General features: G+C 41.6%; 1 protein-coding gene and 1 long non-coding RNA gene across 13 annotated transcripts in view; one reads left to right on the top strand and one right to left on the bottom strand.

Annotated features, from left to right (window-relative positions):
• The window catches only part of PALS2 (protein associated with LIN7 2, MAGUK p55 family member), a 37,988-nt gene extending 24,314 nt beyond the window's left edge, over nucleotides 1-13,674 (bottom strand). For 3 of the 12 annotated variants that reach the window (XM_080974846.1, XM_080974847.1, XM_080974839.1), the window contains exon 1: nucleotides 13,499-13,674. The gene's annotated coding sequence lies outside the window, so the exon portion shown is untranslated. Of the gene's footprint in view, nucleotides 1-6,726; nucleotides 6,750-11,029; nucleotides 11,104-12,794; nucleotides 13,012-13,184; nucleotides 13,461-13,498 lie in introns of those variants that run through there. The other 9 variants (XM_080974837.1, XM_080974838.1, XM_080974836.1 and 6 more) reach the window with 6 other exon arrangements.
• Nucleotides 13,675-13,937: 263 nt separating this feature from the next.
• Nucleotides 13,938-16,864, top strand: LOC308459567. The gene is made up of 2 exons (XR_013978156.1): nucleotides 13,938-14,158; nucleotides 16,512-16,864. It is a non-coding gene; the product is annotated as an uncharacterized lncRNA (long non-coding RNA).
• The last annotated feature ends 496 nt before the right edge of the window (nucleotides 16,865-17,360 follow it).

Here is a 17,360-nt window from a genome sequence, read left to right as displayed (position 1 = left end):
CCTTTTCTTTAAAGTAAACATACAAATTATACAATTCTCTTGAAACAAGTTATCCTTAAAGAAACCAATTACTTATCATCATGAATTATGCCCATCATATTCCACAAGAACACCAATTCATATTTATCAAGGTTATAAACCCTAAGCCTTTACATGTGATTGCATGTGATACTATAATGTCTAATCTGAAAGCTACACAAGTCTTAGGAAAACAGCCCTGGTCTATCTATCTCAATACTGACTGGCAGCAGCTCGTCAGGATTTCAGAGAGGAGTTTTTCCCATTCCTACCTGGATATGCCAGGAATTGAACCTGGAACTTACAGCATTCAAAGCAGACGTGGTACCACTGAGGTATGGCCCTTCCCCACATATTTTAGAGGCACAGCAAAACATAGGATATTTCAAACATTCTTCATCTTAAGGTACAATGTAAAAGGTTGAAGGCAACTGTTTCTCATTTCAGGCCCTCTCTCTCTCTCTCTCTCTCTCTCTCACACACACACACACACACACACACACACACTATTACTCTATAATTTTGAAGGAAATGATACCTTTTTTCCATCAAGAGTAGCTTCAATTCAATGCTTCCAGCAGAATCGTGTAAAGAATGGTGGATATATTCAAGTCTTAAATATCATTTCTTACGCATTAATACAAGTATGGCCAATGCCATTTTTAAAAAAAAAAAAAAAAAAAAGCTTTCCAAAATTAGGCCACTCCTTTGCTTATTCCAGGCTTGCATAGTTACCTATTCATAATCCACAGCAGCTATGTAGTGTCAAAATTCCCAGTGCAATTCCAGGCATGCTTACTCCAAAATCCCGCTGAGTATAATGAGACTTGCTTCTAAGTAAGTGCACTTAGGAATGAAGCTTTAAACAGATTACATCTTTCTATTTTCCCACCCTAGCTACAAAACTATGTTCTATATAGATTAGGACTCCATGATATTTAGAATATGCTTGCCATTAGTAATCTGCCAGTACTATTTATCATATATATAGTTCTCCCAAGCTGAACAGTTGTTATCACAGCCACAATTCTATATCAACTGTGACATCTATGGCTTTTGTAGGCTACTGGAGAAAACTGAACATCTGAAGGACAGAAAACAATCTTATAATTCAATACAAACAGTGACTCCCATCAGAAAGTGACACAGATGCGGTACCATTATTTGTTATCTGCTAGATTTCCAAATGGGTCCCTAACTGGGTTACAACAGCTCTACCATACAAATACAAGCCCTCAGTCTGAAAATGTCACAAATGTTAAAATGGTCTTCCAGGCTTGTTCCCACCCGCCACGCTGTTTCACAGCAGTTCACACATTAGTGTGGCATGCAAACATGTTAATGTGCCACATCAGGTTTGACAGGCAGAAAAGCGGGCAAATAAGTTGACTGAGCATATGTATACACAGAATAAATCCACCGCCAAACTTGGAGAGTAGGGCACATCTGACTTGCTCCTGGCACCCTACTATGAACATAGAGCACATGCTGCGCCAGAGTGCAAGCTGACCCTTGATCTTCATGCAAGAGTCACAGTTTATCGATCATTCAAAACCAGGGCTTCGGTCTAAGTGGCATCAACTCAAGTATTATAGTTTGATTCATTTAAGAAAGAACACAGGAAGTTGCCTTATACCAAGTTGCCACAGGCCAATCTAGTCCAGTGTTTGCACTGACTGGCATCAGCTCTCCAGGGTTTCAGACTTTGCTTTCCTATAGGTCAGCCTTTTCCAGCCCTCTGTATAGTACATGAGTGCTATTGCATTCATTTTCTGTTTGTGGGCTTCCCATAGGCATTTGGTTGGCCAATGTGGGAACAGAATACTGGACCTTTGGTCTGACCCAGCAGGTCTCTTTATGTTCTTAGTCTTGAGATGCCAGGTTGCACCTAGGACCATTTCATGCCAAGAATGTGTTCTACGACTCAGCTATATTGATTCTCCTAAAGCAGGGATTACCAACACAGTGCCTGCAGGGTCCTCTCCCCACATTATAAGCTTGAAAGCAGCATCCTATTGTAGCCAGCATAGGTTATGTGTTACCCCACAACTATTTCTCTATTTTGCAATTGTACCCAAGAGGACTGGGTGAGTTAAGGTTTAGTTCCCTATATTTCAGATAATGTTTCATCGTGGTTAGAGCCTCTAGTAATTTTTGAAGAATATATAGCAGCTATAGCATCCTAGGGATGAATATATGGATACAAACAACCACCACAGGGGTCTTTTTCCATGAAAGATGCAAAGCTGATACTAGCTGATGCCTTTTGGGGGTTACAAAAATGTTAAGTGATTGCCTCAAGTGTTTAGATGACTCCTGTGAACATTTAATGAGTCTTCTGGCACCTTCAAGAGCAACAGATTTGTGGTAGCATAAGGTTTCATGGATTAGAGCCGACTTTGTCAGATGCACGCCATGAAGTGTTCTCAGGACGCAGATGTATGTGCACACATGGGTACAAAGGGGTGTGTGCAAAGAGCAGAGCCAAAAGGACCTGTCGTGCAAGAAAAATAATTGTCGGAGACAGAAATGATCAGCTTATACAGAATGCAAACTGGGGCCCTCCCCAAGCAAACTGCTTACTGTCTAGGGAACCCCTTATCCATGCTATCATTATGAAAGGCTCTGGAATGAAGTGTGTATGTCCAACTAAGTGTGTGTATTCCTTATTTGACACATTCACAAGCTGAGCAATTGCTAAAATTTCATGCAACATTTTAAAGTTTTCTGAATTGTCCTCCAAGGAAAAATTTAAGCCTTGCTTTCAGTGTTTAAATGGCTACTTTTACAATTTAACTTTCAGCATCTGCTTTGCCATCACCTACTGCCATAGTTTTTCTTTCCTTCTGCTTCTAAGACTATTGATTTAATGCATGCTCCAATAATACATTAAAGTGTTAAAAACTGCCTGAAGCTGTAAAAGTTTTTCTATGGCTTGTGAAATGGAAGGGGCATGATCACAGCAATAGGAGTAACCAAAGGGCCATAGGCGATTTCTATCGCTATATAGCTGCATGTATAAGATGAAAGGACCGCAGAAGTAGGCTGCACTGCTACCAGAACTCTACCTTTAGTCACTTGAAGCCAAATCTACTGAAAGTTGCTAAAAAGATATCAAAGCTGTACCACTATCCCAAAAGAAATCTAACACGGCACCAAGTTCAGTAAGTTCTAAATAATTCAATAAACATTACTAGAAAAATATTAGTTTGCACTCTGGTTGCACGTGTGCCTTATTAGCAACTGATATGGAGCGCACAATTACAGTGACAGGAGAGGAAATAAAGCTACATCTGGGCATCTTGAGTGATTTTGCTCTCATGATAAAGAGCCTAAATAACAAAGATTGAGAATCCCAAGGATACAGCATATAAAGAAGCTTATTATGGATGGAAAATAAGGAGAAGGAAGAGAACACACAATGACAACGGAAGCCATGTCCTGTTTCTGACTTTAATTATGCTGGTTGGGTTGGTGGAGTCACTGATTATGCAGTAAGATTCAGACCTATTGAAAATCCATGCTGATAAACAGAGAGAAGATCTGAGCTGCAAAAAGCCTATAGTTACAGCGGAAAATAAAGGAAATGAAATATTACAATGCCTGAAAAGGAGCATCAGCCTCAAGAGTTTCAATTCTAGTAATAGGAGCACTGACAGATTGACACTTGACTGATTCCTCCCAGAAGCTTTACAAACCATGATGCAGTTCACACAGAAGTCTTTCCTCCCTAAAGCAAACATAAGACTCAGTGGTAGCCAAGATGCAGGGACATTGTGACCTGTGCCACTAATATCCCAGTTAGGTAGTCCAGAAAGATAAGATACTGATAGGTTAAAAAAGAAAAAAGATAATAGGGTCATGTTCCTCCTGCCCATCTCCTAGCACTGATAATCTGCAAGGGCAACTAAGGCAATTTCAGTTTCAAAGTAAGTCCAAAAACCAGATTTCAAGATCTAAATTAGTTTCCTCACAAAACCTGGAGCGGGCTTTTCACCACTTAAAATACACTCTTCCAATGCTAAACCTAAAACACTGAACAATAAAGCTTCCTATTAGGGCAGAGGAAATGTGTCATCTATTACTAAGAATCACCCTTGTTCAATTCACCTGATCCTGTATTAACATTCAGTTACTCAGTTACTTATCATGCTAATTGCTTTACTAGTGAATTGTATGCCACTTCCAAGACCCACATGCCAAATTGGTTCTTGTTGAAAACACCAATAATGTTCTAAAATCCATTTGAATATTATCCAGAAGATTGTAAACCCTTTGTTAGGAATGATAGTGAATCTTTTGCCAAAAATTATGCAGCTCATCAAGAATAAATCAAGGTATAAGAAAGATTGCATCAATGTATTCAAGTCTAATTTCAGCACCCTGCCAAAAAACCTTTGAACACTGTATTGTTTTTAATTGATACTTTCTAACCACACTTATTATAGTTGCATAGTCAGAAGACTGTACAAGACGACAAATTTATTCTAATCTTAGGTACAAAAGTACCTATGCAGGAAACAATTCTGTGTGTGTGTATATATATATTAATATATATTAATGGCCAGGCTTTCTAATTTAACAGCCAAACCTTTAACAATATTCCTGCTTATGTTGTGTGTGACTAAGTAACTGCTAATGTCTGAAGGAAAAGATGTTTCCAACCAAAAATGTGACTACAATCTTTCAGATGAGCAGCACAACAGATTTTCAATCTGTACAGATGTAAGTGGTATGTCATCATCAGTGGCTAAACTTGGATGTCTAAAAACTTGGCTATCTCCATCCTTTTTCAGGGGCAAAACTTTTTTCCTTCCAAATTTCAAACTGAGAGCTGCAAATGCATGTGCTATTTTGATTATTATTAAAGAAATTTTATTGGAAAGAACAATAGCAGTGCTTGCTTCCAAGAGACTGACAACTGAGGAAGTGAACATACTAAAGAAAGTTGAAGTGCTTCTGAAAAGGAAGACATTGACAATTTTTCAATGAATCCACATTCCTTTAAAATTAATTTTCTCACCTCAATCTACCACTGTAAATAGTGGGGTTCGTGTCTTTTGTTCTCTCAGTATCATACATAATGGGACACCAGTCATGAGTATTTAAAAACGAAACAAAACATGCTATTTCTTGTATTTAGCCACATCAATTAACTTACAATCGTCAAAAACTGCTGATGAGGGAAGTGGTCTAAAGTTTACTCTATAAATCAAACTGGGCTTTTTCAGTATTAAAATGTGATTACAGTCATACCCCGGGTTACAGAGGCTTCAGGTTGCGTTTTTTCGGGTTACAGACTCACCAAAACCTGGAAGTACCGGAATGGGTTACTTCCTGGTTTCGGCAGTCATGCATGCACAGAAGCGCTAAATCACACTTTGCGCATGCACAGAAGCGCCGAATCACAACCTGTGTGTGCGCAGATACGCTGCTGTGGGTTACGAATGCTGTGGGTTGAACGTGCATCCCGCATGGATCATGTTTGCAACCCGAGCATCCACTGTAAAGCTTCCCTGTGCTGGAAAACAGATATCCACATTTAGTTTGTTAAAACAATTATCTGAAAGGCAGATTAGAGTGTGTCAGACAATTTGTACATTTAATTTGTATCAAACTCAGATTTCTCAGGTGGTGGGAAACAGTCAGCCTTGTATAGCTGACATAGTCATCAGTTTAACTGTAGGAATCCCAAAAATGAACCACTGTTCAGCTAAGAAGCTCAATTAATACTCTGGACAAGTCTGGCTTAAACACTGTCGTAAGCTCCTCAGAGGAAAGAATCCAGCAAGAGCTATAGCTGAAGCTTGTGTCATCCAACATAGGATGGCTTTTCTGCCAAACCCTGCCTACACAGGTTGATGAAAGTGTGTCATGTGGCAACTGTTGACTGAGCTACTATGTAAGACTGATTAGCAGCATCCTGTTTTGTGTTAGTTCAGTCTTAAATATTTTCATATTTCTTGTCTAATTACATTCCAAACAATCTAAAGCTGCATTCCTAACCCCAATTACCTGGTAGCCTCATTAACTCAATAGGACCTCCATGTAAACAATGTCATTCATACAAAGCCATTAAATAAGTAGGAGCACTTGGTTGATTTCCTAGTTCTGTTCCAGGCTTTCTGCCTTCACTCTAGCAGTTAAGTCTGCTTGCTTAAATCACTTGCTTTTCAAGCATCTTCTAGAAACTGGTGTCTTGCTCACTCATACTTGTGGGGCAGCTTGTAACCTAGACCAATTTTTTGACAAGAGTACCTGATGCAGTTGAGGTCTGAACAATGAGCACACACCACACAAATGCAAACATTTATTGTACCTTCAAATGGTTTGGGCTCTCATTTCCAGAACCAGGCAGAAGTAAAATACATGGCTACCCAGACCCCATTAACCAAGAAAATTATGTGAATGAACTGAGAAAAGGGGGTTAAGGGGATCATGCCAAGGGTTCAGAGAATATGATATTATGGTCGTATTTCAAAAGGGAAGTATGCTAGTGTAGAAGAAGAAAGTTAAGGGAACTTCAGAGGCTGGGTCATTTGGAACAGGAGAAGGAGACAATAGAATAACTTAACACATTCATATGGCAACTCATGATAGGCACAAATAGAAAGTCAACCAAACCAGAAATAACTCAAATAGTAACGAGAATCTGCTAACAGTCCAATCCTAATAATGTTTGCTCAGAAATATTTCAATGGTACTTACTTCAAAAGAAGCAAGTAAGTTTAGGATTGCAGCTTAAGTCTCCTAGCAACAACAATAATACTATTTAGTTCAACATGTATGTGGGCAGGGTATCAGTCATTCAATTTCAAGGAGAACAGCACCTGAAAGAAAGAGAACTGGATAAAAAAACAACCTAAATACACACAGTTGAGAATCAGATTACTACAGAGAGCATGGGAATTACTAAAGGATTAAATAGGAGGCCCTTCTTCATGTGTCTTCTCCATGAGAGGTGTGGAGGTGGCAATGCGAAAAAAAGGCCTTTTCTGCAGTGGCTTTCCATTTGTGGAATGCTCTCCCCAGGGAGGTTCAGCTGGCACCGTCATTATACAGCTCTTCAACCAGAAGATGATTAGCATCTTATGCCCTTTTAAATGAGTTTGCGGGAGGGGGATTACTGGTTTGTTTTGTTCTTGTTATTATGTATTATATATTTTATCTTGTATTTTTATGCTGTGAACCGCCTCGAGATCTACAGATGAAGGGTGGTATACATATTTAATAAATAAATAATAAAAAATGTGAATATTGATGCAAAGGAAAAGAAATACACGTATCCAATCAAATTATGAAGATCCATATTCACTTGCTAGACCAGGTAACCTAGGCAAACCTGCATCTGTATCACTGGTGCAAATATCATGCATTTTGGAAAATCAAGACCCCAGTTGACGAAGGACAAATGCCAGAAAATACCAATATACCGGTAATTAAACAGAGCCAAGGAAGAGCTACAAAGCAAAGGAAGACTTTAAAGAAGGAAAAACCTTCTCCAAATTGATGAAACGGAAGAACACAACTCTAGCAAGGTAACTATAGTTTAAAGGGCACCAAGATGTCTGTTTAAGAACACTCAGTAGCAGCACTAACTCAGGACACAGAAAAGATTAGATGAAGGTCATAAAAGCAACCCTGAGAAACCTTAATTTAAAAATTCTATTTGTTTCATCACAGACACTACTGAAGAAAATTAACCACCTAAGCTACAACTTCGTCAATACAACAGAATCATACATTCATGTAGAGGGAATAAAGGGAAAAGAAAGGAAAATCAATTAAATAGTAAGAAAGCATAAGAATCAGGTGTCACTTAAAATCTGAAATGGCAAGGCAATTTAACTTTTAACAAAATGTTAGCCCCTATCAGACAATAGAAGGTAGCCAGCATAAAACTTTCAAAAAGGACCCAGGGAGCTATCAGTACACAGGACATCAACCAAACATTTGACAAGCATTATGGGTGGAAACCACCAAGGCTAGAATTGTTAAAAATAGATGTACATGCCATGCATAGAAGTGTCAGCACAGCTTCAGCAAAGTAAGTAACATGCCACCAAACTATCTGAATCCTCCAAGGGTTTCAGCAAAATGAACTCCATATACTGGGTTTTTCAGAATATTTTTTTATGAAAAGTCCTTCCAACAAACGATTTCCAGTGCAATTTGGGTGTAGCCAAAAGCATTTTAATCACAACCCTCAACATTTTACTCTAACATTGTTTTTTCTACATGTTTTGGAGTTCCTTTGTTCCTTTGTTCACAATACATGCATAACTCCTCTAAGTTTGACTGAATTATTATTTGCATTTGGGGAATATGTGAGCCCCATTTGATACTGCTGACTCTGCTTGGTATGCAAAATAATTAAGAGGAAGAGAAAACTAAAACAGAGGCCAAGAGCCAGACTCTTTTATGGGTGTAGTTTTCCAGCACCTTATCTTCCAATGACATATAGTTCACCCCTGAAAGCTGTTCCTGAAGGTTTTGCATCCTCCACAGCAAGATTTAACATGGTGATAGGAAAAACTGATATCCCCCATGCCAAGTGTAATAAAGTTCTTTCAACCAAAACAATGCAGAGCAAAGGTCATCACTCCTGCTTCTAATAGTAGTTTCTAGGTCATTGTGCTAGGCAATAAGTCAGCTCCTAGTAATCAAGATCTTCTGTAAGACAACTCAGTACATTTGTTTCTCTGAGATACATTTTGACCAAACTTCCCTTTGCAGTACAAGACTGATCTGTGGTACCAACCACTGAATAAGGTTGGTATTCTATGCAAGCTTTATTGCCAGCTCTTACATCAAAGGCTCTCTTATATACACTGCGCCTTGATATCATCTGATGTATTCATTCATGAAAAGCCTCTCACCAAAGAACCAGCAGCCATCTGATTATATATATATATATATATATATATAAAATTATCTGAGTCAGCCATATCTATCTAAGATCTGTCTAACAATTAAAGGCACGTCCTAAGTAGGTTTGTTAACTGCTGTTACTTTCATTATTTGGACTGACTGGGTGTATGGAGTGCCTTAAATTAGCAGAATCTTGGCTGACTGAACATTTGTAAGGGTTGTCAGTAACTAGTGTTTGGATAACCCCAGAGTAACATGTAGCCCAGCCTTCTCTATGTAGTCCAGCAACATCTGGAGGAACACAGGTTCACAGTGCCTGGCAAGTAAGGTGGGTTTATAAGAGTCCTACTGAATTAGCTAAAGTCAGTTTTTAGTTTCCTTTATTATTTGCAATCTGAAACTGCTTCAATGCTACACTACTTGCTACTGTAATAGGAAAGACTGTCAAGCTAATTATTGCCATTCAGAATATCTTTACATCAGGACTTCCCAAACTTGGGTCTCCAGCTGCTATGGGACTACAATTTCCATCATCCCTGACCACTGTTCCTGCTAACTAGGGCTGATGGGAATTGTAGTCCAACAACAACTGGAGACCCAAATTTGGGAAACCCTGCTTTAGATGTATAGTCACTTAGCATGGCCGTGAAAACTTCTGGTCTAACCCAATCCAGGTGGGCAATGTCAAGTTACAACTGCCTTTTCTAACCCTCCAAAAGTATTTCACTGCCTTAAAGAAGGGAAGGGGACCCTGTTAACTGCCAGATAGTTGGACTGTAACTCCCATCATTGTTGGTGCTGGGTGGAAATGATGTGAGTTATAGTTCAGCAACATCTGGAAGTCACCCAGTTCCCAATCCTTGCTTTAAACTGATGATTAACACAGAGAGAATGTCAACTTAAGATTTAATTTCAGGATATGCACCAAAGTACACATAAGAAGTTCCAGTGAAACACACTTATTTCAAGAACACTATTTAAAGTTAATATTTTTTAAATTGATACAAAACATTTGATGAGATTTTGTGACTTTATTATTTTATCTATCCCATTTCATTTATTAACATCAGCATTCCAATGAAATGTTTTTCAAGAGCCCTATTGATTGTCTACTATGTATAGATTCAGGCCACTGTATTACCATGTGTGTACAAAACTCACAGGCCAGTGACATAAGAGAATGACTTATTCAACTGGATTTTGTGTGACAAAAGACAATCAGACAAACACATCACACATTTGACAAAGATATAAGATTGGCAAACACACCACAGGGCATTGTATCAATGCAGTGTCAATTTGCAGAACTACTAGTCTTTACTAACATCCACTTTCATAAGCAGCATATTGCACTATGGCTCCAGCTTTCAAGTTTAAGAAAGGACCACCATCATAAGGCAATGATTCTGGGGACTGCAACATGTTCTGGTAGCATTTCAATCCCCCCAACACACTATTACCACACAAGTCAATATATCATTTGTCAGTTTACAACATTTAAAAGTGTTCATACCCTTGAGACCCCCACTAGATCCCACTATGCCTTTTTCTCAAAACTCTAAACTATGACACCGAACGGATATCATATTCCATATTTACATGTTTTTACTTATCATACATACACAGTGCACCCTCCCCAAGTAGGCTAAAAATGATTGAGAAAGTGAACAAGACACAAGAAGTCTAAGGTCTATAATCGGCTTATCCAACAGCCCCCTAGATACTTCAAATTCCATATTCATGCTGTCTGAAAATACTTTCTCTCCAAACATAATTTTCACTTGTCCTTTTTGCAGCCATCAACAGCTGCATACTAATAATGTGCTATGATCTACAAGTTGCTTCGATAATTTAAATCTTATCCAAATGTACCTGAGCATGCGCTGAAACCTGGAAATCACTGTGAAAATAAAATTCATCCCTAGATGCACAGCTTTCCACATATGTCATTTATTTATTCCAACAGTATTTATATAAAGCATAATTTTTTTAAAACCCTCTAATCATTGCATAAAATGATTTCCTCTTATCAATGTTTTCTGACAAGGAATTATTTTCAATGAGCTGTTAAATAATATCAAAAAATTATGTATGAATACATATCTAACACTGCAATTCATTAATAAAGCTTGCAACACACCTGCTTAGACACGTCTTCATCAGGATTTTAGGCTAATACGTGAGACATCATTTTTTCTTCCACACAGCCATTCCCTTTAATGAAAGGGAATAGGAAGTTAATTAATACATGATACTAATTTATTGCCATTTGTAAATACAGCTGCTTCATTTAGAAGAAACACTATTGAACCAATTTTACAAGAGCTATTCAGGCTTTTCATAAAGATTTTTGGCTTGCAAAATTTGTCCCAGTACAGCAGACAGTCACTTCTTCAAGGTTCTGTCAGTCTCCATATTAAATTATTGACAACATAAATACGGTCAGAATAACGATCCAGGAGTAAAACTCTAGATATGATCAAGGCTCAGATGAGACGGTGTACATACAGTGAAATATTGAGATGTCACTGTAATATTAATATACAAAAGACAGCTACTAAAAAGAACGTTTAACAAAATAAAGTGGCCTATATATCCAAAAACAAACTCCATTATCATTCAGGGCACAATGTCCTGCTGCAATAAACATCTAGCTCTAATTAATAATTTCCAAGTAGTCCACAAACAGCAAAAAGGAGATGATTGAACCATCTACCATTTTATCAGCTTATATCTCAAGTACAAGATTATTAGAATGACAGAGAACAGTAGCTAGCCTTTTCGAAACAACCCCCCACTGACATGATAGAAGCCATCAGCCATAATAAGAACATTATGACAGTCATCCAATAAACAGATACTAGTGGTTCAAATACAATATACCAGAATTTGCTCAAAGCTTCCTCTAGTCCAAAGGTCTATTTATAGTTACCCTGCCTCTGTTCAGTTTCCAAAGGCCCCTCCTCTTCCCAAAGCCAATAAAATGAAGTTTAATGGATGGATGTAATCCTGAGCTCTGTGCAGCAGAATTGGAAAGAAGCTCTGCAGCACCAGTCATCCAGATCGCTGCACCTAGCTCAAACAGGTGAAAAGGAACCACATAACCAGATCACCACCACTGGTTCTACCACGAGCCAAACGTGATTATCTTATACAGTACTGCTGTGTCGTCAGAGCATTAATTTAAATGACGCCCGCCCTTCCTTCTGTCAGCAATAGCCACAACCAATTGGCGGAAAGCCAGAAGCAAGTCCACTCCATTCAGAGCCCAGCCCAACTTACAACAAATGACATCCATGCAGGGTTTTTCCTCCCATTCACATTTTGTGCCTTAAGTAAAACTATTTCAACTGCTGTGGCGTGAGAGGCACCTAAGGCATTTCGAAGAGTTAAAATCCAAAAAATTGGGGGGGGGGGTGTGTTTTAGTAGGTGGGAGAAAGCTACGCTCTACAATTTCGTAAGGACGAAGCCGATCACACCAAGAAAGCATGATCAAGCCAAAGAACCGACTGGCTCCCTTCCCCTTTCCCCCCCGTATAGCAACACCCTGGGCACTCAAGAATTGCTACCGTGGGGGGGGGGGGGGCCGCCGGCACGTTGCCACCCGCAACCCCCCACCTCGCTGCATTTGTGGCGGATTGCAACACTTACCTACCTTCTTCCCCCCCCCCCCAGCCTCCCTTCCCCCGCGGCCAATCCACGCGCTCGCCCTGCCTCCCGCCCTCCTGAGCTCCAAATCCAGCGAGGTGACAGCACCGCCGTGGCAATCGCAGCCCACCCACCACCCTTTTTTTCTCCCTTTCCGCCTTCAATTTCAATGCGGATCGCAGCCACCGGTTTCCCCACCACCACCAGCACCAACCAAAAAATAAATTAATAATAAACAGCCCAACAAAATACGTGCCTTTCACCTGGTGGAGGAAGCCCAAGGTTTTTGGGGAAGGGAAAAGAGCGCGCGGGAGCGACTCTGGGTGGGTGGGATTTGTCCCCACGCCGCCCTGAGGATTTGCTGGAGGAGGCGGGGTGAGCGAGGGAGGGCGGACAGGATAATCCCGCAGAGGGCGGGGAGATAATCCCGGGCGGGAGGGAAAAGATTATCTCCCCTCCCTCCCCCGGCAAGTATTTTCTCCTCCTCCTCCTCCTCCACCACCACCACCGGGGATAATCCAGGGGAGCGCTAAGAGAGGAAGGGGCCATACGAGGCCCGACAAAAAGGGCGGGGGGGGGGCAGAAGAGAGGCGCCAGGAGCCCCTATGGCACAACGGGGAGGAGGGGGGAAGGGTCGTCTCTCTACCTGAGGGAGCCCCTCTCAGGCCAAGGCAGGCGAGGCGAGGAGGCCGCCCCATGGCTCCCTTCGCGCTGAGAGGAGAGTCACGGGGCAGCTGCCGCCTCCTCGTCGTCCCACACGAGCCTCTCTTTCCTCAACGCGAATAGTAGAGAAACTCCCGGCTCCACACACAAACACCCACACCCACCGGGGGGGGGGGGGAGAGAGCAACAGGACCGCCGCGCCGCCCCTCCGCGTGGAGAGGCGCAGGCGCCCCCGCCCGGCCCCCGGCACAGCTCGCGCCGGACTGTTGAGGAGGCAGTTGCTGCTGGGGCAGTTACCGGCGAGGCGGCCGTTGGTTGGTTCGTTGGTTGGAACGTTGGTCGGTCGGCTGCCTTGGCCTCGTCTCGCTCGCGCCCGCGCGCGCACACCCTCCGCCTCCTCCTCCTCCTCAGTGGGCGCCGCTCTGCCTCAGCCCCATCTAACGCTCTGGAAGTCTCCAGCCAGGAGCCCGCGAAACCGCCACCGCCACTACCGCCGGCAGCAGCAGCAGCAGCAGCAGGGCGCACGCGCGCGCGTAGAGCGCTCCCTGCCTCTTGAGCGAGGCACCGTATCTGTAGCGTGTGTGGCTCTGTGAGAGCGCGAGCGCGCGCGCACTCCCACAATACACGCACAGAGGAGAAAGCGGGAAGCCGCCGCGCTCTCCCCCCCCCCTCGCGCGCGTCCCGATGGAGACGCGCGCGCGAAAGTTTTCCCTCCCGTTTGCCTCGCCAATTGATTTTGCTGGAAGCGAGCGAGCTAGCGCGCGGGAAGGACGGGGAAACCCCACCCCTTTTCTTCGAAGGCTCCTCCCCCTTTTAACCCCTTAAAAGAATTTTAACAACTCGTCTTGGTGTTGGTTGGATCCAGCCTCGCTTCGCTTGGGAGCAAAGGGTTGCCTGATTGAAGAAGTAAAGCGCTGCAGGTTTTAATATCTAAGTAAACGTCGCAAGAATTTCACTGTAAATATGCCTTCTTATCAGAGGCTCCCCCCCCCCACTGCAGGGCGCGATGTGGGGGAAAGGTAGCTCGGGTTTATGTAGGCTGCGGGCACACCGTGCATTTAAAGCGCATGGCTTCTCCCAAGGAATGCTGGGGATCGTAGTTTGTGCCCCCCCTTCACAGAACTACAATTCCCAACACCTTTAAACTACAGTTCCCAGGATTCTAAAGGGAGAGACTGTGCTTTAAATGCGTGGTGCATATGCAGCCTAACTACCTCACAGAGTTGCTGTGAGAATAAAAGGAGGACGAGGGAACCACCTTGAACCTGTTGTTAGGACATAAATGGTGTAATACTAAAAATAAAATGAAAAATTAAAATGATTGTTTCTTCTTTTTATCTGAGCTAAGTGAGAATGTGCTCCTGTTGTTCATGCAGTACTTTTTTTTACTCCCAAGACCAAACATATACTCTTGACAATAAGCGCTATTGATTTCCATACAGTTGACCTTCAAATGGATTATCACTTGTTCATAGTTTGTGTGGATGATCTTGCAATACAGCCTGTTTGTTTAATAATAATAATAATAATAATAATAATAATAATAATAGCAATATTAGCATTAATAGCCATGATAATAACAATGTGTTATAATGTTACTGTATAACAAACAAAATCCAAATGGAAAACCCTAGGCTACATGAATTATGAATAACAAATATGAGGCTTTGTTTCCCACGTTTAAAGATCCAGGAGGATTTTCATAATCTATGGAAATGGTATTAAAAGCAGGGAAAGAGGCCGTTCTTAAAATCAGGAAACAACCATGAGGTAGCAGAGTCCTTTTTCTGTTTTAGTACAGTATAGCTATACTTCCTGTTCCTATATCATTGTATACTACAGGCTGGCTTCAACATGTTTTCTGACTGAACAGTCACAAATGCATTGTTCTCCCCCTTTTTTCTTGTTCAGTGAGGTCCACGCCCCAGGCCTGTGTGCCAATCTCAGACTGACACTTCTACTAAAATGGCAGACAGGTGTGCTTAGTTATTGATCTGCAGTCTTTTGGGGGCCCAATATGTGTGTTTTAGTGCATATCTTAACCTGATAACCTCAACAGAAACCTTGAGGGAAACAAAGTTAAGGGCTTAGAGGGAAATTTGATGAAAAGCTCTTGTGCTGTGAGCCTCTGTGCATTTCTATGTACTGAAGAAAGGATTTGGCAGCCTAGTACAACTGATTTCAATGTGGCTTTTTCCTGAGTGTGTGCATGGCATAAGGCTCATTCAAGAAACAGAATTTATTTATTTACAAAATGCATGTAACCATCTCATCAATAAATATCCCCATAGCAACTTATGAGCAAGGCAATGTTAAAAATACAATACACGGTAATTCCCAAACAACAATAAAAGACAAAAACAAAATGTTCCTTGTAACAGTGACCTGCTGCAGTGACCTGTAACACTGTTGCCATGTTTGCCATTCTGTCAGAGAACAAGCAACAGTACACTTGTAGCAAGTGCAAGATGGTTGTCTTGCTGGAAGAGAAGGTGTAGCAACTTGAGACCCGCCTAGCCACACCTCAATCAACGGTATAAGTAGATAAATAGGTACTGCTGCGGCGGGAAAGTAAACAGTGTTTCTGTGCACTCTGGTTTCCATCACGGTGTCCCATTGCTCCAGAAGCGGTTTAGTCATGCTGGCCACATGACCCGGAAAGCTGTCTGTGGACAAACGCCAGCTCCCTCGGCCTGAAAGCGAGATGAGCACCACAACCCCATAGTCACCTTTGACTGGACTCAACTGTCCAGGGGTCCTTTACCTTTTACCTTTTTTTACCTGGTTTAGTGCTGTGCCTTCCTGACACAGAGATTTGGAGTCTTAATCCTTCCCAGTGGGCACAAGTTAGTTAGGATGACACTGATCTTTGCTGAAATTAACAAAACCGATCTTCCCTATTTTTGCCTTTGGGAATGGCCATACTGAGAGTCATTTCTATTATATACAGTGGTACCTCGGGTTAAGTACTTAATTCATTCCGGAGGTCCGTTCTTAACCTGAAACTGTTCTTAACCTGAAGCACCACTTTAGCTAATGGGGCCTCCTGCTGCTGCCACGCCACCGGAGCACGATTTCTGTTCTCATCCTGAAGCAAAGTTCTTAACCCGAGGTATTATTTCTGGGTTAGCAGAGTCTGTAACCTGAAGCGTATGTAACCTGAGGTACCACTGTAATATTTTAGCAAAATGTTTTGAGATACCAAAATGCCCAATGAAGTTTTTAGAAAGAACCGAGACTCAAGGACTTTTGTTGTTTTGTTGTTGTTGTTATGCACTCACTGTGTTATTCATTATATTTGCCTTAATAGGACTACTCTGCAACAATTAGATTATGGACTGCAGCCAAGTGCACTCATTTGCCTTTTACTCTCTCGCATTTCTCTGCAAAATTTGGCGGCATTTGAGAATAACCAAGCACAAGTGTGTGCCCTACCGCATCGTTTATGCTGACACTAACAGCAGTATCAACACACTGTACTAGAGAAAAGGCAGAACCAGTGACCAACAGTAATGGTACCAAGGAAAGTATCCAAGCAGAAGAAAGGAGTTAATCATCCAAACAAATGGCCACAGCGTAGCATTCATGGCTCGGGAACGAGTTTGATCCATCAAAAGAAAATCTAAACTGTCAAGTGAGCAAAAATAAAATCAGATGATGTTTCATGTTTCTATTTCCATGCCAAAACGCCGCTGTTGTTGGCTCTTGTGATGGCATTTAGGAATGCACATAGACATGGTAATGAACTTTATTGAGAGAACGAGATCACAGTGAACATATGGGGCTAAATGCACCCAAATGTAAGCAGTTTGAACAACTCTCATTAATTTTGATAGCTGGGTTAATAAAAAAACACACCTGCGTGTTCTCCCACCAAAATCTATGAGACTATGGCTGTAGTCCTAACCTTGTTTACCGGGAAGTAAGCCCCCTTAGGACTTATTTCGGAGCCAAAGAGGTGAGGGTTGTGCTGTTAAATGAGCTGAACTTGAATGCATCCTTACTTAGCCTTCATATTGCAGTCAAAGAGGATGATACATATTGACAGACTGGAACTCAGAAAGTGTGGCAGGGGGAGAATAATGAGGTGTAGGAACACAGCCATTCGGGATTAAAGTTCACTTGCAAACAAAATTTATTACATATTGATTTTAATTTG

The sequence above is a fragment of the Podarcis pityusensis genome (assembly GCF_964106645.2).
Source record: "Podarcis pityusensis genome assembly, chromosome: 12".
Classification (NCBI taxonomy): Eukaryota; Metazoa; Chordata; class Lepidosauria; order Squamata; family Lacertidae; genus Podarcis; species Podarcis pityusensis.
The sequence above is the reverse complement of the archived record's forward strand: the minus strand, read 5'-3'. Positions and strand labels throughout refer to the sequence as shown.